The sequence below is a fragment of the Pogoniulus pusillus genome, chromosome W, assembly GCF_015220805.1.
Source record: "Pogoniulus pusillus isolate bPogPus1 chromosome W, bPogPus1.pri, whole genome shotgun sequence".
Taxonomy (NCBI): Eukaryota; Metazoa; Chordata; class Aves; order Piciformes; family Lybiidae; genus Pogoniulus; species Pogoniulus pusillus.
This window is the reverse complement of record NC_087308.1, coordinates 4,675,333-4,702,108: the sequence shown is the minus strand read 5'-3', so window position 1 is coordinate 4,702,108 and position 26,776 is coordinate 4,675,333.

Below are 26,776 nucleotides of genomic sequence, written 5' to 3'. Positions count from 1 at the left end.
ACCCATTGCATGAACTACTTCCTGTTTTATCTGATCAAAGGCTGCTTGTTGTTCAGGTCCCCACTGAAAGTTGTTTCTCTTTCGAGTTATATCATATAAAGGTTTTACAATTTGGCTGTACCCAGGGATGTGCAGCCTCCAAAATCCAACTGTTCCCAAGAAAGACAATGTGTCCTTCTTATTTGTGGGATTTGCCATGGCAGAAACCTTATTTATCACATCCATTGGAATGTGACGGCGACCATCTTGCCAACGAATTCCCAAGAACTGAATCTCTCTAGCAGGTCCTTTCACCTTGTCTCACTTTATGGCAAAACCTGCCTTCAGCAGAATGTCAATTATTTTGTTACCTTTTTCAAAAACTTCCTGTGCCGTGTTCCCCCAGACAATGATGTCATCAATGAACTGCAGGTGCTCTGGAGCTCCACCTTTCTCCAATGCATCATGGATCACTGCATGACAGATCGTTGAGCTGTGCTTCCACCCCTGGGGCAAACGATTAAACGTATACTGAATCCCCCTCCAAGTGAAAGCAAATTGAGGCTTGCATTCTTCTGCTATTGGAATAGAAAAGAAAGCATTAGCAACATCTATGGTTGCATACCATTTGGCCTCCTTGGATTCCAGCTCATATTGGAGTTCTAACATGTCCGGCACAGCAGAACTCATGGGCGGAGTCACTTCATTTATGCCACGGAAATCAACTGTAAGTCGCCACTCTCCATTTGCCTTTCGCACAGGCCATATGGAACTATTGAAAGGTGAATGGGTCTTTTTAATGACGTCCTGGCACTCCAGACGACGAATCGGATCATGTATGGGCACCAAAGAGTCACGGTTTGTTCTATATTGCTTGTGGTGTACAATTTGGGTGGCAACCGGCAACTTCACATCCTCTACATTATGCTGCCCAACAACTGCAGACTCATCTGAGAGCTCAGGCCTAGCAGACAACTTCAATTTGTCTCCAACAGCTTCTACAGTTGCTATTCCAAAGGTCCACTTAAAACCCTTGGGATCTTTAAAACGCCCTTCTCTCAGAAAGTCAATTCCCAAGATGCAAGGTGCATTTGGACCTGTTACAATGACATGCCTTCGCCAATCACTCCCAGTCAAACTCATCTCTGCCTCTAACCTTGTCAATTCTTGAGAGCCTCCTGTAATTCCAGAAATAGTAATAGACACCATTCCTTTACAGTTTGAAGGCATCAATGTGCATTGTGCACCCGTGTCCACTAGAGCCCTGTATTTCTGAATTTTCAAGGTACCAGGCCATTTAACATATACATTCCAGTATATTCTGTTGTCTTCCTGGTCCCTGGCCTCCGCCTGGTAAGAGGCAGGGCCCCCCTAATGTTGGCCATTACAATTGCAATTGGCGCAGTGTTTAGTGGTGTTAGTTGAATCATCACCAGAACCATCTGAGTCATGTGGTGAAACTCAGGCGACTATTCTTTTAGGCTTCTCACTCTGTAACTCTCTCACTCTTTTTAGGAGAAGAGAGGTAGGTTTTCCATGCCATTTATCCATGTTTTCACCAAACTGGTCACGTAGGATTAACCAAAGAGACCCACGTGACTGTTGTCTATTTTTTAGTGAGTTTGGTTGAATTGGTCTTCTAGGAAGACGCCTATCCCTGATGGCCGAGACATGTACCCACTCTGAGGGTGAAGAAGAAAGTTCACTGTCCTTTGCCAACTGGGATAGGGAGGTTTTAAATTCCTCCTTGAGTTGTTTCATGCTATCTTTAATCTCTTCAGTCATAGTATTTATGGCTGACACCATAGCATTAACCGTAAGGCTATCCTCCATTTGCCTCATTTGATCAGCGAATTCACCCACAGTCATAGAAGTTGTTGCATCGTCTTTCCCCACCATCTTGCTTGCCAATGTATGGGCATGACTAGAGGGGGCAAGCTGGATAAGTTTCTTTAGGAGAGCTCGGCTCATTGGTATCTCCTCAGGGTTCTCTGTTGTATAATCTCCATAGATTAGCTCTCTTATGGCCATCTCTCGCAAGCACTGAACCCCCTGTTCAATTGTATTCCAGCGTAAGGGTCTCCAGGGTAAATCATCCCTGTTAGGGTACCGCAGTACCACAGCTGTCAATACGCGTGACCAGAGGCTAGAGTTGCCACCGAGATGTCCTAAGTGTTTATCTATGCCATTGTCTCTCGAGAAAACTCCCAACTGCCTTACTGTCGGAGGGTTTATTTTTATGGTGTCCATGCCTCCATGCCAGCATCTGTTCAGCCAATTCATCAGCAGTTCTCGCTCTTTCCGGGCATAGTCTTGCCTAATATGCCTGACCTCCTTCCTTGGCAACGGGGCTCCCTCCTCATCATCACTATCGTCACTATCATCCGTCTCCTGAATATGTTTTTCCTTTGCTTTTGCCTTTCCACTCCTTGTGCCCACAAGGGTACTGGTCTTCACACCAGCCGATGTACCTTCTCCTGCATCCTCTTCCTTTTGTTCACCCTGCTCTGGTTTATCCCCATTGTCATCTGAGCTATCTCGACCCCCAAGGCTAGCTGCCATTTTTCTCCTCGTTTTAACCGGGGCAAGGGAGACCTTATCTAAGGTAAACTCTGTCTTACTCTGGGATGTGGTTTTCACTGAATCATCTGAGTTTTGTTTGTCTGCCTGGCTCTGTTCCACACACGGTAGTGGGGCTGAAGCTGAGGCAGAAGGACCCTTCCCCACAGCAGCAACAGCAGCCGGCTCAGCAGAGGCAAACGGGGCTAAGGCAGGAGCAGTGGCATTAGCAGGCTCGATGGCGTTAGTGGGTTCGCCTTCCGAGGACCTCGCCGCCTTCCCTGGGACCGCTTCCAGTCCCCTGGTTGCAGGCGAAAGAATCTTTGCCTCAGCAGCCTCTCTGCTGGCAGAGGCTCTGGTGTCAGCGACCCTCCTACAGATCAAAACATTCGAGACGCATTTTCCACAAACCAGTTCCTCAACTTTATCTGTCCGAGGAACTTTGCCATAGCCCACACTGTCTGCAGCCAGATCTGCCGCCGCCGCAGCAGCCCTTTGTGACTGCACTTCTGCAGGGGTTCCATCGCCTCTACCTTTACTTTCCTCCGTTCTATTAGGTACGAATGGGAACCAGATTGTTTCCTGCCTCCATGCTTCAGGGTCAGTGGGGTACGGGCCATGTCCAACAATCTTTTCTCCTCTCAAAGGCTCCGAGGCAGGACGTTTCACTGCTCTGCGAGCAGTCCGTCTGCCCGGTGCTGTGGCCCTCCCTCCCCCGCTTCGGTTGCAGACTGTTTCTTTAACCCTTAGCTCCCTACTATTGCCTCCGGAGAAGGTAAAAACCTCACTTACAGCCTGTTTATTCCTGCATTTCTCTCGTCTCCACACTATAACCAGACCTATAATAGCAGCCAAAAACATCAAGTTCACACATATTAGGCATGCTACTGGGTAGCTCATCTCTTCCAAATAACTCCTAGTCTCTGACACCAATGTCACATACGGCACACCCTCAACGACATTCCTAAACCCTAAAATATTCCTAACAACATCTCCAACCTTCCTTAGCACAGCTTTTACCGAGTCCCAGACCATCTTAGCAAAGAATGAACACACCTGGTAGTGCACCATAGCTGTAAAACACTGCTGAACCGACAGAGTCAGAATTGAGGCAATAATAGGCCAGAATATATCAAACAACTTCATTTTTCCCTGATGTTCTTATTCTGATTATCAATCAACAGGGGGAAAGGAAAAAAAAAACAAAACAACAAGCCAAGATCGTGCCCCACGTTAAGGCGCCAAAAGAGTCCTGTCCCGGGTTTGGGCTGATCCCTCCCCCGGGAAGAAAATTCACAACACAAACCCCCCTACTTTTTTGAAAGTCAGGGAAAGATGAAATTGTATTTTCTTATAATATAAGTATAACAATGTAAAGAGAAATAATAACTAGAGAAGGAAGGAAGGGAAAAAAAAAACAATACAATAACCTTAAGGGAGATGGGGAGGGGGTCAAGCGGCGGCGAAGCAGCAGAAGCAGCAGTAGCCAAAACAGCAGCCGGGGAAGATAGGCGAAGCTGCAGCAGCAGAAGCCAGCGGGTGAAGGGGGAGAACAAACTGTGCTTCTAGACATTAAGTTCTTGATGCTCCAATGAAATTATATTAATTTATCTATTGTTGCCATTTATGTGGCCTATCCCTGGAATGTTCATCTCTCCCCTATGTCTGAGCTAGAGGATCAGCTCAAACGGCCACACCATTAGTAATGGTAGCTGGTGCAACTGGTCATCGAGTCAGAGACAGGGTTAGCATGGCTAAGCCACCCGTTGATCCAAAACCTTGCTCTCCCCTTTGTGGCAAAGCATAGGCCTGGGCCACATCCTGCAACAAATTAGTCATTGGCACCAGTTGAGCAATGCGACTGCCTTCTGGTACTACGATAGGTGGATTGTTAGTGTACGCAACGATTTGTATGATTCCAGTGTAGTCCTCATCAATCACCCCAGGAATGATCAGCAGTCCCTTCAGACCTGCAGAGGACCTTCCTAGGAGCAATGCACTGGTGGGTTTGCCATTTATCACTAATGGGCCTTTCGTGGAGGTAGCGATGCAGACTGGGTGGTTGTCAATCAAGGTGACGCTCATTGCTGTTGTAAGATCCAATCCGAGACTGCCGGAGGTTGCTGGGCAGATGGCACCGGTGGAGCAGCGATTTGTGTCGTCGTGCGTCTGCCTGTCGCGCTGGGCTGGTAGTTTCCCGGACACCTACAGGCTACAGTTGCATGAGTGTTAAGCTGGCAGTTGTCACACCAGACCGCAGCCTGTGGGCAACGGTCACGTGAGTGTCCAGTTAGGCCACACTGGAAGCAGGGGCCCTGTTGGTTGTCGGTCCGACGGCCACGATTTCCTGAATTGAATGATTGCAATGCTGCCATTATGAGCTGTGTGTGTTTATCCAGAACTTGATCCATTTTGTCTGCAACAAATGTCTGCTGCTGGTTTGTAGTCATTCGAGCAACTCGCTCCAGCATATCGTCCACTGAGGCCTTCCTAGGCAGAATGGACAATAGATGTTTGGTTTTATTATTAGCATTCTCAAAAGCTAGGGTTCGAAAAAAGGCCTGTCTGGTTGCAGCATCTAATTCAGTGGCTGCTTCAACTGCTGCTGCCAGTCTATCAATGAAGTGGCTGTAGTCCTCGCTTAGGCCTTGCTTGATGGTGGTGTAGTTAGGTGTTTTTGGTTCTGTAGGTACCATATTAAAGGCTGTTCAGGCAGTTGCCATGGACGCATAGTGCCATTCAAAGGGATGCCGTATCTGGGTGTCCAACAAACTGAATGCCCCCTTTCCCAGTAATATGTCCAATTGAATATTAAGTAAGGGGTCGCCTAGTTGCCGTGGTTGTTCCACCACCTTCCTGCACTCATCACGCCATGCCCTTTCCCACAACATGAACTGGGATGGTGTTAAGATCAGTCTTGCAACAGTCTCACAATCTGCCGGGCATAACACATGGGCAGAAAAGATGTAATTCAGTAATTGCTTAGTCGGTTGTGAGTGCAAACTGTGGGAAGATACTGCTCCTTTTAGTTGCATAAGAAGCTTCCAATCAAGAGCCGTGTGTGTGGCTCCTGGCCGTCCATCTGGGGTTTGTGCTGCCACGACTGGGAATGCCACTGCGCTCTCCAAAGCAGCAGCTGCCTCCCAGTCTCCTTGTAGTAAAGCATCACGAATAACAGCACGCCACTGATGCTGTGGACAGGCGGGTGTAAGATGAAGAGTCTTTCCCAAGATCTCTGTAGTTTGTGGTGCTGCCAAGTAGTGGGCATCACCAGGGGATATTATTGTCAGTTTCTGCAAATCGTTAGCAACGTTGTCAATAGCGTCGTCAGCATCGGAAGGTGAGGAGTCACTAGCGTCCGAATTAATCGCGGGCGGCGGTTCCCAGGCTTTAGAGGAAGGACTGGCCTTCGCGTCAGAAGTTGACATCGGGACCACTACAGGCGGGGGGGCAGATGGAACTGTAGCATAAGGAACTTGCACCAGAAATGGCAGGGCGGTAGCGGAAGGCAGTAGTGGGGAAAACGGAGCACAGTAGGGCAGCGGCGCTGGCAGCAGGGGCGCTGATAGCTGCATCGGAGTGGCAGGGATGGTGGGGATGTTTTGGGGAAGCAGTGACGGATGCTGGGGTAGCACAGGGTATAACGGAAGGTTCTGAGGCGGCGGATGCTGGGGTGCCGCAGGCTGCATCGGGACATCTTGGGTCGGCGGCGCCGGTTGTTGGGGAGCTGCGGGATGCATCGGGACATCTTGGGTAGGCGGCACTGGTTGTTGGGGAGCCGTGGGCTGCACCGGGACATCTTGGGTTGGCGTCGGCGGTTGCTGGGGAGCGGAAGGCTGCACCGAGGCAACTGGGGTACTGGGGGCACCGGTTTTGGGGGCTGCGGGCTGTGCCGGAGCAGCAGGCGCATTGGGGAGGGTCATCAGAGGTACCACCATACCCGGGGAGATTTTCAGGTCAGAAAAGAGGGAACTAGATGGAGTAGCCAGCGCCTCTATTGGTCTCTCCCCCTGAGCGTCCAAGCCGTCATCAAGCCATAGCGGCAACGGCCTGTTCCATTTTATATTTCTTTAAGCAATTGGTGACATCGCGCCATCGCTTTTGCAGTTTTTTGGCTGTTTTGTCACCATCAATAGCCTGGTCAAAAATAGTATCGCCACATCGGTGCCATTCGGATTCATTGAAAAGCGAGTCCGGGGTTTGAAAGTGTCCTCTCAAGAATCCATATGCCACTAGAGAGGCCAACTTTTTGTTCGGAATAGAAACTCCTCGTTTTTCCAAAAAGTTCAAGAGGAGAGAAATTGCTATTTGTTTATCCATAATTGCTTGCGTGGTCGGGTGGCAGGTCCCCCAGAGGGAACCGCCGACACTTTGAAAAAGCCGCAGAAGAAGGGGGGGGCGGCGGGGAGGCTCCATTTAAGTGGCAAGATTACGTAAGCGCGAGGTGGGGGGGGGGGGATTCGCTGCTTTCTGACGGCAGCTGCTCTGGGGAGGATCCGTCTATGCGCGATTACCCCTCCCGGGACACACCCATCTATATGGTCACGTGCGTCGTCACGACAGCTGCTGTTATTGAAGCAATCTCTATCTCTATAGGCGATTCCAATCTTCAATAAACGCCTATCTCTATAGCACGTCCGTATTCACAGGTTAGTAATGGGTTATGCGAAAAAGAAGAAAAAAAAAAAAAAAAGAGAAAAAAGGAAAAATAGCCTGGACGGTCGTGGCCTAGAAGTGCGTGAGTTGCTCAGCCTAACCGCCTAGTGTCCTTGGGGCCTGCTGGACTCAAGGAACACTTCTCAAAACAAGGTCTTATGTTTACAGTTTTATGCTCTGCTGCGGAAGAAATTCTCCCACACCCAATGGTCCTAGCAGAGCTCTTTTATTTTCATCAACAGCATTCAAAGAAACCGAGACACGGTACTCAGAATGGGAAAAGGGACTCATTTCCCTAACTCGAGCTGTCAAGGAGGCAGAGAAACTCCGCACTACACAAGATATTGTAGTGCAAGGCCCATTTCCGCTGTCGAAATCGATCCTTAAAGGATCTCCTCCACCAGAAGGGATTGCCCAAAAGGCTACCATAAGAAAGTGGTATGCCTACCTAGAGGGAATCTCACAGCTTTTGCTGCTGAGAGAGGGACCTACAAAGGTATCCAAATTGCAACAACCCATAAACCCTGATAAAGCACTGCTTGGTCAGCCATACAAGCCTTCTCCTATTCAGGTGGCCCCAGAAATGACCGCAGACTCGGATAAATCAGGAGTGTGGCTTACAGATGCATCCTCTCGGAGGGTGGGGTCAAAGTGGCGTTACAAAGCCGTGGCCTTGGAGATTGGCACGGGCCAAACCATCACTGAGGAGGGGAATTACGTGCTCTCATGCTAGCAGCAGAGCATGGGGCAGAAACGATTTACACTGATTCCTAATCCACGTTCAAAGGCGCCACTGAGTGGATCTGCCAGTGGGAAGCGAATCAGTGGAAGGTTTCAAATGTGGAAGTTTGGAGGGCCAATGACTGGAAAAGGCTATTGGAGATAAGCCAATCCAGACCCCTTAAAGTAGGCTGGGTTAAAGGGCACTCCAAACATCATACCCCAGCTGCAGCCTGGAATGATGAGGTAGATTACCTGGTGAAAATAAACATGGTCAATGACGAGAAGGATGATTGGTGGAGATTAGCTGAATGGCTACACATCAAAAGAGGCCATTCAGGAAAGGCAGACCTCTACTACGAATGTAGATCCAGAGGATGGCAAATTTCTATGAATACCTGTGAGGCAATCATTTCAGCTTGGCCACAGTGCAAGATTAGGCTGAAAGCCAATCACCCCAACCTAGCACCAGCTCAGCACATTAGAGGAGATAAGAAGTTATGGAGCACATGGCAAATTGATTATGTGGGTCCATTTAAACCCTCACATGGGAAGAAATTTATACTGGTGGGGGTGGAAGTGGTCTCAGGGTTGGTCATGGCTACAGCCATCAATGCTGCCACAGGCACTCAAACTATTGAGGCCTCGAGGCAGTGGTTCAGTTTTCTGCCAATGCCAGAGTACATCCAGAGTGATAACAGATCTCACTTCACAGCGTCATCTGTACAAGATTGGGCTAAGGGTGAGGGAGTTACATGGGTATTCCATACTCCTACTATCCTCAAGCTAACGGTATAGTAGAAAGGAAAAATGCTCTAATTAAGAAGCATGCCATCATATCAAAAGGTAACTGGGATAAACGTTTACCACATGCAGTCTTCATTGTGAATAACCGATGGGGTAATTATGGTAGTCCAAAAATCAAAGCATTTTGTCCTGACAAACCAGTGGGAAATGTTAACCATCCGCCAGATAAATACCAACACCCTCAACAATCATTACACAAGTTACAGGTGGGACAACCAGTGGTGGTGAACTTGCCCTCGATTGGAGTTGTACCCATGACCCTATCGAAACCAAATGGGTTGTATGCATGGGAAGCAACTGATGTGAGTGGAAAAACTCATCGCATCAGTGTGCGATGGATTCTCCCAGATTTCTGAAATTGCTTTCACATATAACAGGTTTTCCTTGCTTTGTAAATGTTTAATAAAGTTATTTTGTTATTCAGGGGGTGGGTATATGGGATTGATCTGTCTTAAACTGGTTTAGATTATAGTTATGCTTATGTATTAGGTACATTGTTTATATATTTTAAGGTTTAAAGCTTTGTATGTATGTTGGTAAGGTATAACATGTATATTTCATTTAATTTTTCGATTTTTGGCCCATGTGAGCCAGGGGGTGGAATATGTCATGGAAGGTAGCAGAGCCCTTTTGCAGGCCCCATTTGTGCCTGAACTGGCTGAACACACCTCCTTTGAACACTATAAAAATGCTGCATTTGCCTTAATTGAGCATCCCTTGCACCCCTCTTCTGACTGATACCCTGACTGCACATGCATCGCTCGGCAGCATTAAAGTTACGGTCAGCACGGGACGGCACTGCAGCGCCCAATCCTCGTCAGCCTCGGAAGCCAGGGCTCAGCTCAGCCCGATCCTGCAGGAGGCTCGGACAACAGGCCTTGAATTTATAATGCTTTGAAACTTCTCTGAACTGCTTCTGGACAGTGAGTAACTGATAAACTCTATTTAGAGACTGAATAATCTCTCAAGACTCAAATGAACTCTCTTAAAATCACAGACTCTCTTCATTTTAGCCATTCTGTATTTTAATTTGCAACCGCGAACCAAGAACTTACGTGGGATAGTTATAAATAAGTTTGGGGAAGGGAATTTATAGTGTTTTAGTGATAAATCATTTAAACTTTTTTATACATCGGCCTTGCATGTTATTCCCCGAAATTCCTCTAAACTCTGTTCCACAACAAGGGGAAGGTGCAGGGGTGGTTGAGAGCCCCTCCTGGGGACTCAGGTTTCTGGGAGGGGAGTTGTGTTTCTGTTTTATTTTTACTTTGTATATTTCTGTATATAACTGTATATATTGTAAATAGCTGCTTGTATATTGTGCTAGCTGTAAATAAAATAGCTTCATTTATATTCCCAGAACTGGCTGAGTCTAGTTTGGGTACCTTCTAAAGTGTGGGGGGTGGGGAACACCTAAACCACCACAGAGGGGAGTTGTGTTTCTATATTACCTTTTAACTTGTATATTTCTGTATATAACTGTATATACTGTAAATATCTGCTTGTATATTGTGCTAGCTGTAAATACAAGCTTCATTCATATTTCCAGAGTCGGCTGAGTCTAGTCTGTCTGATTTCTAAAGTGTGGGGGGGCGGGGAACAGCCAGACCATTACACCCAGGCTTTGTCTGGGGACAGGAAAAACTGGGTTCAGGTTCCCTCTAGTGGGTCTGAATTATTGGGCGTCTGGCCTGAGGCCTGTGAGTTCAAATCTTGCTTAGGGTTAGGGGTTTCTGCTGCCTGAGGCATCAAATTAGCTGAAGAAACATTTTGAGTCTGAGCGATTATCTCTGTTCCTGGGCTTTGTGCCATGTTATTGTTATTACCCAGGGCTTTGGCAGTGTCGTGGCTTTTTTTAAAGAGAGACGACAGAGATTAAACTCTCAAATCAAATTGGAGAGAAAATACAGAATTATATTTAGAGAGAGAAAATAGCGATAGACATTACAAAGCAATTACCATGGCAATCCCCCTTGAAGTTTCCCCCATCCCCAAAAACTAAATCTACATTCCCCAGTGCTCCAGTCCTCCCACCCACCAATGCCTCCACCATCCAAGAGGCCTCCTGCTTACATGTTCCCAATAAATTGGCTCCCGCCACACACTCAGGGCAGAAGGAGGAGGAAAGGAGAGCGAACTGACCTTGTTGTCAGTCTATAAAGAGATAGAAGAATTATGGGATTGAATAACAATTTCTGGTCCCAGAAATTTTTTTTTAACCCTATGGCCTCAACCTGTGACATTCCACCCCTATATTCAATTCCATAATTCCTGCTCATCACACTAGTCATCTAACTAGAAACAGATTGTCTCTACAGTGAACAGTGCCACCCAAGTCCTGCATCGTTCCGCTGCTTTCCTTCAAATCCATCTGTCGCTCACATCCTAGACACAACTCTTCTCATTGAATGGGACTTCTCATATGACATCCACTACCTGAGACTCAGTAACAACTTGCACATACTTTTAACTCGAACTGTCTCAGTCCAAATCAAAACTTGCACTTGATCTTGCCACCCTCCTGCATTGCCCAACATACATGTCCTGGACTTCCCCCACCAAGAAATAACCAGTCCTTGGACAGGTTGTATCCCTACCCAAAGGCAGAAAACACCCATACAATTCTCCAACAAATCCTTTTCACAAACAAAGGAAGTCTATTCCCATCTGCATTGTGCTCAGCAGCACTCAACATCAAATAATGGACAGTCCCAGTCCATTCTCACTCAAATCTTTGCATCCAAGCAACTGCCCACTGCAAAGTCTCAATTACTCATTGCAGATTCTCCTAGAGTCCTTCTCAGCACAATCTGACTCAGTCCACAGTCTTCTCAAATGGCGTGTCTCCACCCCTGGGGCAGTCAGATGGGGCACCTAAGTCCAGTTCACTTCATTTTCTTCAAGCTGTTGCTTGAATGGTGATCCCCTTTACAATTTAGTAACCTGTTAATATATATATAGCTTAGCCTTTTCCAACATTAACAATATATAACACATTAATCGCCCCAACAATATTTAACAATACTTAACAAGGCTTAACAATAGCCCAAACAGTATTACATAAAGCTACACAGTCAATTTGAAAAATTGCTCTGTTCCTGGTAGAGCAACCAAGTTCATGGCAGAGCCTTAGATGCTCTGAATCCATGGCTGGAGGTCACAGTCCGTGGGTCCTGATGCCATCATCCACTGGCCACCCCAGTGATATGACTCCATCTCTGGTGTAGCTGTTTCTCCCTTTCCCAGGTGCTGGTCAGGAACTGGTCCTTCACTGTCTTTAACCTGTAAGGAGACAAAACTTGCCTCGACCTATAAAGGCCAGGCTTGACAATTAATAATTGGGGACAATCGACCGTGCACTGATCCGGTGGCCTTTTCCATTTGTATCTAGGGCTTCCCAAGCATATAAGCCTCTGGGTTTACCCCGTGCCATTGGCACTACCCCTATAGGTTGGCCCTTTGTACTGGACAGGTGGTCAGTGACCACGAGTGGCTCACCTAGGCAGCAGGTCTTTATTCTGGGGGCTTCTGTAGCTCTCCCCGTGACTGCTGACCATTAAAAGCTGCCGAGCCACTATTACAGTAATTCAGTGTTTTGCCTCCCATGTGGGAGACGAGAAAGGGTTAACCTTTCCGTCTGGGGACGAGCTGCAGTTCCCAGCGGGGGTCTGCCGCATCTGGGCTTGCCGCTGCTTCCAGAGCCGCCACTGGCCCTGGGCTTCTCGCAGCTGATTTCTGAAGGCACCGCACTAAATCCTTCAGCTGCCAATCTGCCAGCTGCTTTAAGACAGTTTTAGGTACCCCTAAAGACAGGGCTTGTTGGTACCAACTGTTTTTCTCTCTGGATCTCCAGTCACTGTGTTGGTCTCTGCCCCTTCCCCTCGGGGAGAAACCTGCAGGACCCGTCCCCCTGGGGGGGCAGTCCTGCACTGACCGGACCTGCCTGTGCAGAGTCTTGGAATTTTCTGGGGGAGAAACACGAGACTCTGTCTTCCCAGCCCCTTTTCCTTCAGGAGACCCAAACCCAAACTGCAGCCCGTGGGCATTTAAGTCAGTTAACAGTTCAGCCCAAGTCATTATATGCTCTTTGGCATCGTCCTCTGCATTTTTTGCAATCACCCTTTGAATCTTCTCTACATTCCTCATTGCTCGAATTTGCAGAGTTGCTGGCAAACCCTTCATAATAGGGTGCAGTCTCTCTGGGTCCACAGGGGCATAAAACGGGCAATCATATTTTCCCTTGTCATATATAGCCTGGTCACAGGCAAGTCTGCGGAGAGCAGTGATGAGCTCAGAGGAGCTGGTGACCCTTAGTTCCGTCAGCTCCCCACGGTAGGCTGGGCGGATGCTGATTGCCCAGTAAGCTATCCGGGCGGTGAGGCTGTGTGTCCCCTCGGATTCACGTGTCAGGAACACATCATCCCCCCAGTCTCCAGCTGCTTCCTGTGAGTCTAGAAGGACCCGGTCCCCACTGGCTCGGGACACTCGGTACACGTACTCAGCAATCGAGTCCCCAGGATCTCTCGCATATTTGACTTGTAAGTCACTGAGCTGTGCGTCTGTAAACTGTTTTTTGATAACAGTGGTCCCTGCACCACCTTTTCTGCCTTTCACGGACTGAGTCTTTATTACAGGCAGCACGTGCTTTTGCACCACGGCGCCCTCCTCACTGGAGCTCTCTTCTCCGCTAGCCACAGGAGAGTCCGGTCGGGACCTGGGCTTTCTGCGTGGCTTTGAGTTCTTTCGCCGCACAGAGGCACATGCAGAGGAATTCTCTGAGTCACTAGCAGAGTCTTTCCTGCCACCTCTTGGTGGCTCCCTGGGAAGGGCCGGTCGGGGCTGGTGATATCCTGAACCCAGCCAGAATCAATCAATCCATTTTTTTGAGCTCCCTGATGAGGCTGCAGCTGTTTTTATAGACCCTTAATTTTGTGCGCATGGACCCGAGCAAAGACAACAGAGTCATGAGCACTGTGGAATCCGTTCGGTTGGGTGGGATTTGATTGCCTGGTATGAAAGAGCGTGTTTGAGATGGAGTCTGACTCCAAAGTGAGTGTGGAGGTCCGATAACCGCGGTTCCAAACTCCCACGAGGGACTTGGCCGGTGAAGGACCGAAGCGATTCCTGTAGGATTCGTGGGTGGGTTAAAGGAGGGTCATTTAACCCCCTGCAAGACGCTCTTTAGGCAGTCATGAAAGATGGGTCAAACTAAGTTGAGGACCCAAGACCCTAATAGAGGGAGCGAATCAAAATTACCAGATTAATGATTAAATATTGGAATGATAGGGGCCCCAGAAAAGCAAAACCAAAAATGAATTACTCCATTCCATCCACAAGAGGGGTTGTAAGGAGGAGCCAAAAAACTACAGACCTGTGAGCCTGACCGCAGTGCCAGGCAAGGTGGTGGAACAGGACATCTTGAGTGCCATCACAAAGCACCCACAGGATGGCCAAGGGATCAGGCCCAGCCAGCATGGGTTTAGGAAGGGCAGGTCCTGTCTCACAAACCTGATCTCCTTTTATGATCAGGTTACCTGCCTGGTGAATGTGGGGAAGGCTGTGGATGTAGTCTACTTGGACTTCAGCAAAGCCTTTGACACTGTCTGCCACAAGAAGCTCCTAGCCAAGCTGGCAGCTCATGGCTTGGACAGATTCACTCTGTCCTGGATCAAGAACTGGCTGGATGGCAGGGCCCAGAGAGTGGTGGTGAATGGTGCCACATCCAGTTGGCAGCCAGTCACTAGTGGTGTTCTCCAAGAATCAGTACTGGGCCCAGTCCTGTTCAACATCTTTATTGATGATCTGGATGAGGGCATTGAGTCCAGCATCAGTAAGTTTGCAGATGACACCAAGCTAGGAGCAGGTGTTGATCTGTTGGAAGGTAGGAGAGCCCTGCAGAGGGACCTGGACAGGCTGGATGGGTGGGCAGAGACCAATGGGATGAGATTTAACAAGGCCAAGTGCAGGGTTCTGCACTTTGGCCACAACAACCCCAAGCAGCGCTATAGGCTGAGGACTGAGTGGCTGGAGAGCAGCCAGGAGGAAAGGGACCTGGGGGAACTGATAGACAGTAGGCTGAAGATGAGCCAGCAGTGTGCCCAGGTGGCCAAGAAAGCCAATGGCATCCTGGCCTGCATCAGGAACAGTGTGGCCAGTAGGACAAGGGAGGTTATTCTTCCCCTGTACTCAGCACTGGTCAGGCCACACCTTGAGTACTGTGTCCAGTTCTGGGCCCCTCAATTCAAGAGAGATGCTTGGGTGCTGGAGCATGTCCAGAGAAGGGCAACAAAGCTGGTGAGGGACCTGGAACACAAACCCTATGAGGAGAGGCTGAGGGAGCTGGGGTTGTTTAACCTGGAGAAGAGGAGGTTCAGGGGTGACCTCATTGCTGTCTACAACTACCTGAAGGGGCATTGTAGCCAGGTGGGGCGTGGCCTCTTCTCCCAGGCAACCAGCAACAGAACAAGGGGACACAGTCTCAAGTTGTGTCGGGGAAAGTATAGGCTGGATGTTAGGAGGAAGTTCTTCACAGAGAGAGTGATTTCCCATTGGAATGGGCTGCCCAGGGAGGTGATGGAGGCACCGTCCCTGGAGGTGTTCAAGAAAAGACTGGATGAGGCACTTAGTGCCATGGTCTAGTTGACTGGCTAGGGCTGGGGGATAGGTTGGACTGGATGATCTTGGAGGTCTCTTCCAACCTGGTTGATTCTATGATTCTATGATTATTGTATGATAATATGGCCAAAGGAACCAATAGGTCCACATGTGCATTGGTCTGTGTTTGGGTCTTTTGAGGACTGGGTTTGTCAAGCCCTGGCAGAATGTGTGAGAAACAGGAAAATATTTAGCCCAGAGGAGGGTGAATATGTTGAGCACTGGGAACTATCAGTGAAAAGAAAAGTTAAAGCGCTGTATGCTCTAACAGTAGAAAGAGACAAAAGGGAGAAGAGGGAGGAATGGGAGCCCTTAGATAACTCACTGCCTGCTCCAGCCCCTCCTCTCTCCCTTGCTGCTGCCGCCACTTCAGCCCCCCCCCCCCCTTCTTGCTGCTGCCACCGCTTCAGCCCCCCCTCGCCACTGCCGCTGCTTCAGCCCCAGTGCCGTCTCTGCAGGATGATCAACCCCCAGCTACTAGAACGAGTAACAGTACTAGGGAGAGTCAGAAAGTACAAGCTATAACTAAAGAATTAAAAGGGACAGGGCCCAAGGGGCATCTGGAGAATCCGAGTTCAAGAGAAAGAGAACCTCCTGTGTGTTATTATTGCAATAAGATGGGACATATCCAGCAATAGTGCTGCAAAAGGACACAGGGTGAGAAATTATTCAAGGAAGATTAGGGGAGTCAGTGGCTGTATCTTTCTGGGACCCCATCATCTACTGAGCCCTTGATAAAATTATTAATAGGTCCCCATAAGGAGGAAGTGGAATTTTAGTGGACACAGGAGCTGAGAAAACCACCATTAAAAAAACTCCAAATAGGAGTACAAAAAGGGAAGAATCACACAATGGTCATAAGAGCTAAAGGAGAACCATTTACAGTACCTTTTTTAAAGGAAGTAGAAATGGAAGCAGAAGATAAAATTTGCCTACATGATTTGTTATTATTACTGGAGGCAGAGCATAACCTACAAAGAAACAATCTACCTCCAGAATTTCAGTGGTACGGTGTAATAGACCTAAAGAATGTCTTCTGGGCTTGTCCACTAAAGGAGGAATCAAGGGATTACTTTGCTTTTGAGTGGGAAGATCCCGAGACAGGGAGAAGGCAACAGTTAAGGTGGATGGTATTACCTCAGGGATTTACAGAGTTCCCCAACTTATTTGGTCAAACATTGGAGAAGTTATTAGAACAGCTGGTGTTTCCTGAAGGGATAAAATTGCTGCAGTATGTGGATGACATTGATAGCAGGAAAAACTGAAGAGGCAGTCCAAGAAGCCACCATACAGACTCTAAATATTTTAGGAGCAAAAGGACTTAAGGTATCGAAACAAAAGCTACAATTTGTGGAACAAGAAGTAAAGTATTTAGGACATTGGTTGAGCAAAGGGGAAAAGAAACTAGACCCTGAAAGAATATCTGGGATCTTGAGGATTAAGACTCCAGAAAATAAGAAGGAAGTCAGTTATTGGGACTTCTTGGATATTGTAGACAATGGGTAGAAGGATATAGCGAAAGGGTAAAATTTCTATATGAAAAACTCACACATGAATGTCCCAGGTGGACTCAAGAAGATGAGTAGAGGTTGAGTGACCTTAAAAATATTTTATTGCAAGCCCTCATTTTTGAGCTTACTAGATTTGGGAAGGCCTTTTTGTTTGTTTGTAAATATTTCAAACCAAACGGCTTATGGGGTACTGGCTCAAGATTGGGCAGGGAGCAATAAACCAGTGGCATATTGTTCAAAATTATTGGATCCGGTAAGCAGAGGATGGCCAGCTTGCCTTCAAGCCTTGGTGGCCACAGCTTTATTAATTGAGGAAGCGAGAAGAATAACCCTACATGCTCAATTGACAGTTTACATCCCTCACAACGTGAGGGGAGGGTTACAACAGAAAGCAGAGAGATGGCTCACAGACAGCCGAATACTGAAATATGAAGCCATACTCATTGACTCTCTGGATTTGGAATTAAAGATAACACCTGCTCAGAATCCTGCTCAATTCTTATATGGGAAACCCCCAGACAATTTGGAACATGACTGTATAAGGGTTATAGAAACTCAGACAAAGGTCAGACCAGACCTTCAGGAGAGCGAATTAGATAAAGGGGAAAAATTATTTGTGGATGGATCCTCTAGAGTTATAGAAGGGAAACGGAAACCAGGATATGCGATAATCGATGGAGAGTTAGAGCCAGTGGAATCAGGGTCCCTAAATCCATCATGGTCAGCTCAGGCCTGTGAGTTGTACGCCCTTTACAGGACTCTTAAATTATTAAAGGACAAAACAGGAGCCATCTACACAGACTCTAAATATGCCTATGGAGTGGTGCATACATTTGGAAAAATATGGGAAGAAAGAGGACTCATAAATACTCAAGGGAAAGGATTGATTCATCAAGAATTGATAACCCTGATATTAAAGGAATTAAGGGGACCAAAGGAGGTTGCTGTAGTACATACAAAGGGCCACCAGCAAGGATTTGATTTACGAGTTCGAGGAAACAACAGTGCTGATATAGAGGCTCAAAAGGCTGCAGTTGAAGGTGAAGGCGGCCCTTGTGAGACTTATACACTTCACCAATGTTGGAGAAATTCTTGCTAGCTGAGGACTGTCATGGAGAGTAGCAAAAGCTCTCTAAGCTTTTGCTATATTGTGTAGTTTCTAATGCCTCACATTAAAAGCCAGAAGCATCGAAAAACCAAAACAATCTTTCAGTCCCATGGGAAGATTTCTCCCTAGGGTAAGTGAAAGGTAAACACTGGCCATGTTTCCCTTTCACTTGGCCTTGCTTTCCAGACAACAGGGTATTGTTTTGGTTAGTGGAAACGACTATCTTAGGCCTGCCCAGCACCTGCAGGTGGGCTGGCCTGAGGAGTGGTCTTTATATTGTTTAGGTAATGTTATCCAATTGTATAAGTTGCTTACTGTTTTTTGCCAATGTATGTGAACAACGTAAAAGTGGTCCGAACTGGTGGGCAAGTCCTATTTGAACATTATAAAATGGTGGACAGGCCAGGATCGAGGCCCTTCTGGGTTTTTCCAGCCTTTCTGGACCTCACCCTCGTCTTGTCCTTCCTCGGACTTCTAACAACAACAAACTGCTTGCCGATCTAGCCTCGCCTCGGGCGGACACGCCGAGCCGCAGAGGCAGGAAGCCTGCACATGCCTGGACCCTCACCGGGAGAAAGGGACTCCCTACCAAGCTACAGACTGTGAGTAGCTGACGAACTGTTAATTCAAACCCCAGAGACTCAAAAGAACTCTCTTTAAACATCATAGACTCTTTAATTTGCCATTCTCTGAAATGTTATTTCGACCTCGATCAAAAGAATTCACAGTGGTGGTGTAGTTTCGGGAAGAGGGAATTCGCATTTTTGCAATAAATCACTGATAACATAGTCAACGCCTCGCGTATTTCCCCCATAAACTCTGCCGCGAAACTGCGTTCCACGACAAGGACACAGAAATAATAAACGTGAGCAACCCGTGCTGGGAACGTCCTTGAGTTCATCTTGGGAGTTAGATACCAGGCACAGGGTAGCACCCTCCACATGCAGCTGCAGGGGGTGAGGTGCAGCTGCAGGTGGGCAGAGTTTAGCCAGCCCCAGAAGCTGACCCTCAGATTGTTATGGTATATTGACCTATCCATGCCTTACGTGTAACCCTGTACCCTCTGATTGTGGCCAATCTTGGTGGAGCACGCCTCTTGCTGGAATACATATAGGTCACTGTATGATGGAAATAAAGTGGATTATGACCATCTAACCGTATTGGTGAACAAAGAGTCATTTTACCCAGGTGCTCCACCCGTTTACGCCAATACACCAAGAACAGGAAATTAACACATTTATGGGAAAAAAGTTTTCAGGGGAAGAGGAGGATAAGATCAAGAAGATGGGAGCGGAGTTTAAAGATGGGAAGTGGCAGCTCCTGGACGGGAGGGAGATTTTGCCCAAGGCATGCAGCCAACAAATTCTTCAAAGACTCCATAATCAGACCCACTGGGGAACCAAAGCATTAGAAGACCAGTTCCTGAAACAGTATGGGTGTATAGGGATATACGATATAGCGAAACAGATCGCACAAGGATGTCTAATCTGTAAAAGGGTAAAAAAGGCAGTATTTAAGCAAAAAGCAATATTTATTAGTTATAGATCACTTAACCCAATGGGTGGAAGCTTACCCAGTGACTAGAGCAACTGCACATATGGTGGTAAAGGTATTATTGGAAAATATAATACCAAGGTATGGAGTAGTGGAACATATTGATTCAGATCAAGGGACACATTTTACCTCAAAAAAAATATAGGAAACTATCAGAAATCTTAGGTATTTAGTGGGAATACCACACTCCGTGGCACCCCCAGAGTTCAGGGAAAGTTGAACGAACATCCAGAAATAGGGGGATGCTCGATCAAACTCCACCTCTGAGGTTTGCAATCCATAAAATTAAACCTGGTGATAAGGTACTGATAAAGACTTGGAAAGAAGAAACTTTGTTAACTCTGTGGGAAGGCCCTTTTCTTATGTTCTCACCACAGAAACGGCCATCAGAAGACCGGGAAAAGGCTGGACACACACCTCACAAGTAAAAGGACCTGTCCAGGAGTGGCAAGTGACTTCAGACCCAGGAGAAACAAAAGTGACACTAAGGAGGCAATAAGATAAGCACTGGTGGAATTTCTAAACACTTATCACTCCTAGAGGACTAATTGGGACTTCAGAACCAATACTCAAAACTGGCGACAGGTGTTGAAATTGTTAAAAACAGGGAGGGGTGTGTCATGGAAAGGATCAGAGCCCTTTTGCCTTATTTCAGAATTTTCATTTGTACACAAAATTGTGGCTCAGAGGCCTTCCATTGAAAAAGTCAAAACAATATCTCCTATCTGCTTGCACTGACGCAGCTGCTGTACCAGCAGACGTACAGGCCTTGGGAGAATCTCTCTCTCAGAGAAACAAAGACATAAACATGGCTATGTTTTGGAAAAAGGGTTTGAATTCTCAGACATGGTGACCACTCGACAAACATCTGCTGGGGGCTGACCCCTGGGTGGTTCCATAAGTTGTTTTTGGTGAGAATTAGCCAATTGTATAGGTTGATTACAACTTTGTACCAATCTGTAAAGCTAACACGAGTCTGACTGAGTTGGTTGAACACACCTCTTCAAAAATACTATAAAAAAAAATGTACCCACTTGCACCTCTTGCACCTTACCTTAACTTAACTGGCCCCTCGCTCTCTACCCTGCTCTACTTGCACCTCTTTTGCTCGATACCCTGATCGCTGATTACACACGCACAGACAAGGGCCTGTCATGGAGGGTAGCAGAAGCCCTTAGCAGGCCTCCCTGCTGTAAAAGTTTCAATGTCTCACATTTTAAGCCAGAAGCATCGTAAACCAAAACAGTCCTTCAGCCCCATGAGAAAGTCTCTCCCTAGTCGAGATAAAAGGTAAACAATGGCCACTGTTTTGGCTAGGGGGGACGGCAGTTCTCATGCCCGCTCGACACCTGGTGTGGGCCGAGCTTTGGGTGGTCCTACAGGTTGTTTTGGTAAGAACTGTCCAATTATATAGGTTAATTGTAATTTTGTGCCAATCTGCAAGAATAACGTAAAATAGCCTGGACTGTAGGGTTACACCTCTTTTGAACATTATAAAAATGGTGTGCCTTCCTGGATCGGGGCGCTTGCTGGCTTGAGCTTGCTGGTATCTGCTCCTACCGCTCGCTCGCTAGCCTGCCTGCCTGCCTCGCTCCTGCCGCGGTGCCCTCACGTTCCTGATCGGCCCTGCCCAACGAGGGGCCCGCAGAGGCCTGAAACCTGCTTGGGCCCGATCCTGACGAACAAAGGGACACCGCCCAAAACTTTGAACTTTGCTGAACTGAACTACGAACAGTGACTAAATTGGAGAAAGAACTCTTTACCTAAAGACTGAGTAACTTCAAAGACTCAAAGGAACTCTAAAGAAATCACAGACTCTCTTTTATCTGCTATTTTCTGAACTGTTATTTTACAACTTCAATCCAAAAGAACTCATGTGGGGAATTTAGTTCGGGAGGGGGATCTCCGTGTTTGAGCAATAAATCACTTGAAAATCCACAAGTGAGTCTCCACGTATTTTCCCCACAACCTCCCAAACTACCTTCCGTGTCAGGGCCCGATCCTTACAAGCCCCGGGAGTAAGCATTCAGCTTGACCGGACCCGCGGAGCCTCGGACAACGCGCCTTAAAATCCATAAAGACTTTGAAACTTCTCTGAACTGCATTTGGGACAATGAGTAATCGATAAACTTCCATTTGAAACTGAATAACTTCTCAAGACTTCAATGAACTCTCTCATATCATAGACTCTCTTCATTTTAGTCATTCTGTATATTAAATCTCAACTACGAACCAAGAATCTACGCGGGATAATTACAAATAAGTTTGGGGAAGGGGATTTCTAGTGCTTATAATATTAAATCATTTATATCTTTTATAAAACATCGGCCTCGCATATCATTACTTCAAACCTCCCCCCCCCAAACAAACTTTCTTGTCCGCGACAGGGCGTTTAGTGGGGAAGAGTTTTGGTTTGCTTTTGTTTGTTAGTTGGTTTTTTCTTTGTTTGTTTAGCTTGTTTGTTTTAATTTAATTTGTGACACATTTCAAGAAAAGCAAAAAGGGCAGTAAGAGGCTGTTATGGAAGGGAGCAGAGCTCTGGCAAAGGTCTCATTTGTACACAGGATTGTGGCTCACACGGGTACCTTCTATCAAAAGAGTCAAAACAGTATTTTCTATCTGCTTGCACTGACGTAGCTGCTGCACCAGCAGACGTACAGGCCTTGGGAGAATCTCTCCCTCAGAGAAACAAAAGACATAAACATGGCTATGTTTTGGAAAAAAGGTTTGAATATTCAGACATGGTGACCACATGACAAACATCTGCTGGGGGCTGACCCCTGGGTGGTTCCATAAGTTGTTTTTGGTGAGAATTAGCCAATTGTATAAGTTGATTATAACTTTGTACCAATCTCTAAAGCTAACGCAAGTCTGCCTGAGTTGGCAGAACACACCTCTTCTAAAATACTATAAAAAATGTCCCCTTGCACCTCTTGTAACTTAACTTAACTTAACTGAGCCCCTCGCTCTCTACCCTGCTCTACTTGCACCTCTCTTGCTCGATACCCTGCTCGCTGATTACACACACACACACACATGCGGCATTCGCACCGCAAACAACCAGCTCAAGACGGCACCCTTCCAGGCAGGGGCCCGATCCTTACGAGCTCCGGGAGTCAGCATTCAGCTCGACCGGACCCGTGGAGCCTCGGACAACGCGCCTTGAAATTCATAAAGACTTTGAAACTTTTCTGAACTACATTTGAACAGTGAGTAACTGACAAGAAATTAATTTAAAGACTGAATAATCTCTCAAGCTTCCAGTGAACTCTCTAAAAAAATCACAGACTCTCTCTCTAAATCCTGGCATTTTCAAGCCACAAACTCTCTTTCTAAATTCTTTTATAAACTGCTGCTAAATTCCTGATTTCTTGTACATAAATCATTCTGTGATTTAATTCTCAAACCGCATATAAAGAACTTATGTGGGATAATTGTAAATAAGTTTGGGGAAGGGGATTTCTAGTGTATATAATATTAATCATTTATACCTTTTATAATCATTGGCCTCGCATATCATTTCCCCCAAACCTCCCCCCAAACAAACTTTCCCGTCCGCGACATAATGGCGCAGCGAGCAGGGTTTGCAACAAATTATTTATTTCACAGAATGGCATCTGTTATTGAGCCCGATCATTTAAATAAGGCTGTAGATATGCTAAATTTAGCTAGCTCAGAACAAATTACAGACAAATTGGCAAATGCTGTAATCACGTTGTGTACGGGCTTGCAGGATGTTGATAAAATAGACAAAGAACAATTGATTACATTAGCAGCTTGCATATTTCGAAAGCAAGACGAATTAGATAATATGAAAAATGAGATAGAGAGTCTTAAATTTAAACTGAAGAGTTCAAGTTCCTTGAGGGAAGAGGTACAGCTCATGGGACAACACATTAAATTAGTAGAAGCCGAAAATCAGAAGATATATTTCATGTTGCAATTGCAAAACGAGAGACTGGAAATTGCACAACAAAAGTTGCAAGAACTGCGAACGTGGCAAATGGCTAAAACAGCCGCCGCCGCTAGACAGCCGCCACTAGAAACCAAAACCGTGGAAACCGCGGCAAACGTGGCACTTGCAATGCCCGCAACCCCGTCCGGGGACCCCAGAGTCATTTTTACCGAGCCGCGACCCGAATCGCTGTTTCCCCGAGACCTGCCAGATGCAGGAATACACCAGTCACGACCGCAGCAGCCACACGATGAACCATTGGCCCCCAAACAGTATGAATTGTCGTCTTTCCGAGATTTGCCGCTGGCATGATCTTTTCAGCCGCCGCAGCAGGAACAGCGACTGCAGCTTTCACCAGTCCCTTTGCCGCGCACACGAGTGCCTCTAAATCAGCGACAATCGCAGCCACCACAGCCACTGTCACCGCAAGTGACCGTTCTTCATACCGCGACAACTCAAACAGACCGCCACGCCGGACAGCTGCCATTTTATCCACAGCCGCCATGGCACAGCAGCTATGACTACGTACATCCGCAGCCTCACCAGAAAGAAAAGTACCGCCCCAAGCCGATGCCCGGAAACACGCCAAGCAGCAGCTAGGCAAGGCATTACTGAAGTGATAGCTGACCTGGAGAAAAGGAAGATCATCACCAGAACTCATTCTCCTTACAATTCACCCATCTGGCCAGTTCGAAAACCAGATGGCAGGTGGAGATTAACTATCGACTTTAGAAAACTCAGTAATAACACTCTTCCTCTCACTGCAGCAGTTCCAAGTTTATCTTCCACAGTGACAGCCATTCAAGCAGCTTCTCACGCCTGGATGGCAACTATGGATGTGAAGGACATGTTCTTCATGGTGCCACTGAGAGAAGAGGACAAACCACAGTTTGCATTCATTTGGCAAGGTATTCAATACACATTCAACAGTCTTCCACAGGGATACAAACACAGTGCAACTATTGCACATAACACACTTGCAGCTTTGCTTGACACTATTCAGCTTCCTAAAGATGTTAAGGTTTATCATTACATTGATGACATCTTGGTGGGAGGAGATGACAAGGAGCAGGTTGCAAAAGTAGCTGAGGACATTCGAAAGTTGTTAACTGACCAAGGGCTAGCTGTTCCAAAGGAGAAGTGCCAAGGCCCAAGCCAGGAGGTTAAATTCCTAGGATCCTGGTGGGTGGCAGGTGCAGTGTCAGTTCCAGAGCATACCTTACAAGAAATTGAAAAGGGCCAGGTACTCCAAAACAAAAAGGAGCTACAACAATTGTTGGGCACCTTGGGCTACCGGAGAAAACACATCCCAGGTTTCTCCGTGATTGCTCGTGCTCTGTATGATTTGCTTAAAAAGCACAAAGTTTGGGACTGGACTCCATGACATTCTGAGAGCCTGAGAGTTCTTAAAGATGAACTGAAGGCATATCAGAAGTTGGGGCCCTTGCACCCACAAGACACCCTAAGGGCTGAATGGGGTTTTTCCGAGCATGCCTCATACTGTGGAATATTTCAAAGGGCACACAATGGTCCTAGCAGAGCTCTTTTATTTTCATCAACAGCATTCAAAGAGACCGTGACACGGTACTCGGAATGGGAAAAGGGACTCCTTTCCCTAACTCGAGCTGTCAAAGAGGCAGAGAAACTTTGCACTACACAAGATATTGTAGTGCAAGGCCCATTCCCACTGTTGAAATCGATCCTTAAAGGATCTCCACCACCAGAAGGGATTGCCCAAAAGGCTACCATAAGAAAGTGGTATGCCTACCTAGAGGGAATCTCACAGCTTTTGACACTGAAAGAGGGACCTACAAAGGTATCTAAATTGCAGCAGCCCATAAACCCTGATGGAGCACTGCTTGGTCAACCATATAAACCTTCTCCTACTCAGGTGGCCCCAGAAATGACTGCAGATTCAGATAAGTCAGGAGTGTGGTTTACAGATGCATGTTCAAGGAGGGTGGGGTTCAAGTGGCGTTACAAAGCCGCTGCCTTGGAGATTAGCAAGGGCCAGACCATCACTGAGGAGGATGATGGCAGTGCACAGGTAGGGGAACTGCGTGCTCTCATGCGAGCAGCAGAACATGGGGCAGAGACCGTTTACACTGATTCCTACTCCACGTTCAAAGGTGCTACTGAATGGATTTGCCAGTGGGAAGTGAATCAGTGGAAGGTTTCAAATGTGGAAGTTTGGAGGGCTGATGACTGGAAAAGGCTATTGGAGATAGGCCGATCCAGACCCCTTAAAGTAGGTTGGGTTAAGGGGCACACCAAACAGCAAACTCCAACTGCGACCTGGAATGATCAGGTAGATTATTTGGCAAAAACAAATATGGTCAATGACGAGAAAGATGACTGCTGGAGATTGGCTGAATGGCTACACATTAAAAGAGGCCATTCAGGAAAAGCAGACCTCTACTACGAATGTAGATCTAGAGGATGGCCAATTTCTATGACCACTGTATAGGGTTAACACTTCAGGGGAGTAACCCTGAACCTGACCCTAAGGGTCTTGGTCCCTCCCCAGGGGTGGGCCACACTCCAGGTGATGGTTAGCCCACTCCCCCCACTTCCTGTCCTATAAAAGAGAGGAGCTTCCTGCTCCTTGCTCTCTTTTCTTCGCTCCCTCTCGACACACACACACACGCTGCGTACCAGCACACCACGTGGCAGCCATGAGGCAGAGACACCATCACATTGCTCAGGTCGTATCCATCCCTTTTTTTGTATTTTGCTGTTTTCACTTCCTTATCCTTCGTAAACTTCCCTACCTCCAATACCTTTTCTAAGTTATTGTGAAACTTTTCCTTTTTAACTTCCAAATCAAGTGAGATTGATTTATTTGGGTGTGCTTACCTCTCTCTCTCCCTGTATCTAATCTCTATTTTTTGGGAGAGGAGGGGGAAGAGGGGAGGGCACTCTATAAATTCTATAAATTGTCATTGGGTCTATTAAATTTATTAGAGTCTCTGGAAACTTGCATTTGAACCCAAGACAACCACCTGTGAGGCAATCATTTCAGCTTGTCCACAGTGTAAGATTAGGCTGAAAGCCAATCACCCCAACCTAGCACCAGCTCAGCACATCAGAGGAGACAATAAATTATGGAGTACATGGCAAATTGACTATGTGGGTCCATTTAAACCCTCACATGGGAAGAGATACATACTGGTGGGGGTGGAAGCAGTTTCCGGATTAGTCATGGCTAAGGCCACTAATGCTGCCACAGGCACTCAGACTATTGAGGCCTCGAGGCAGTGGTTCAGTTTTTTA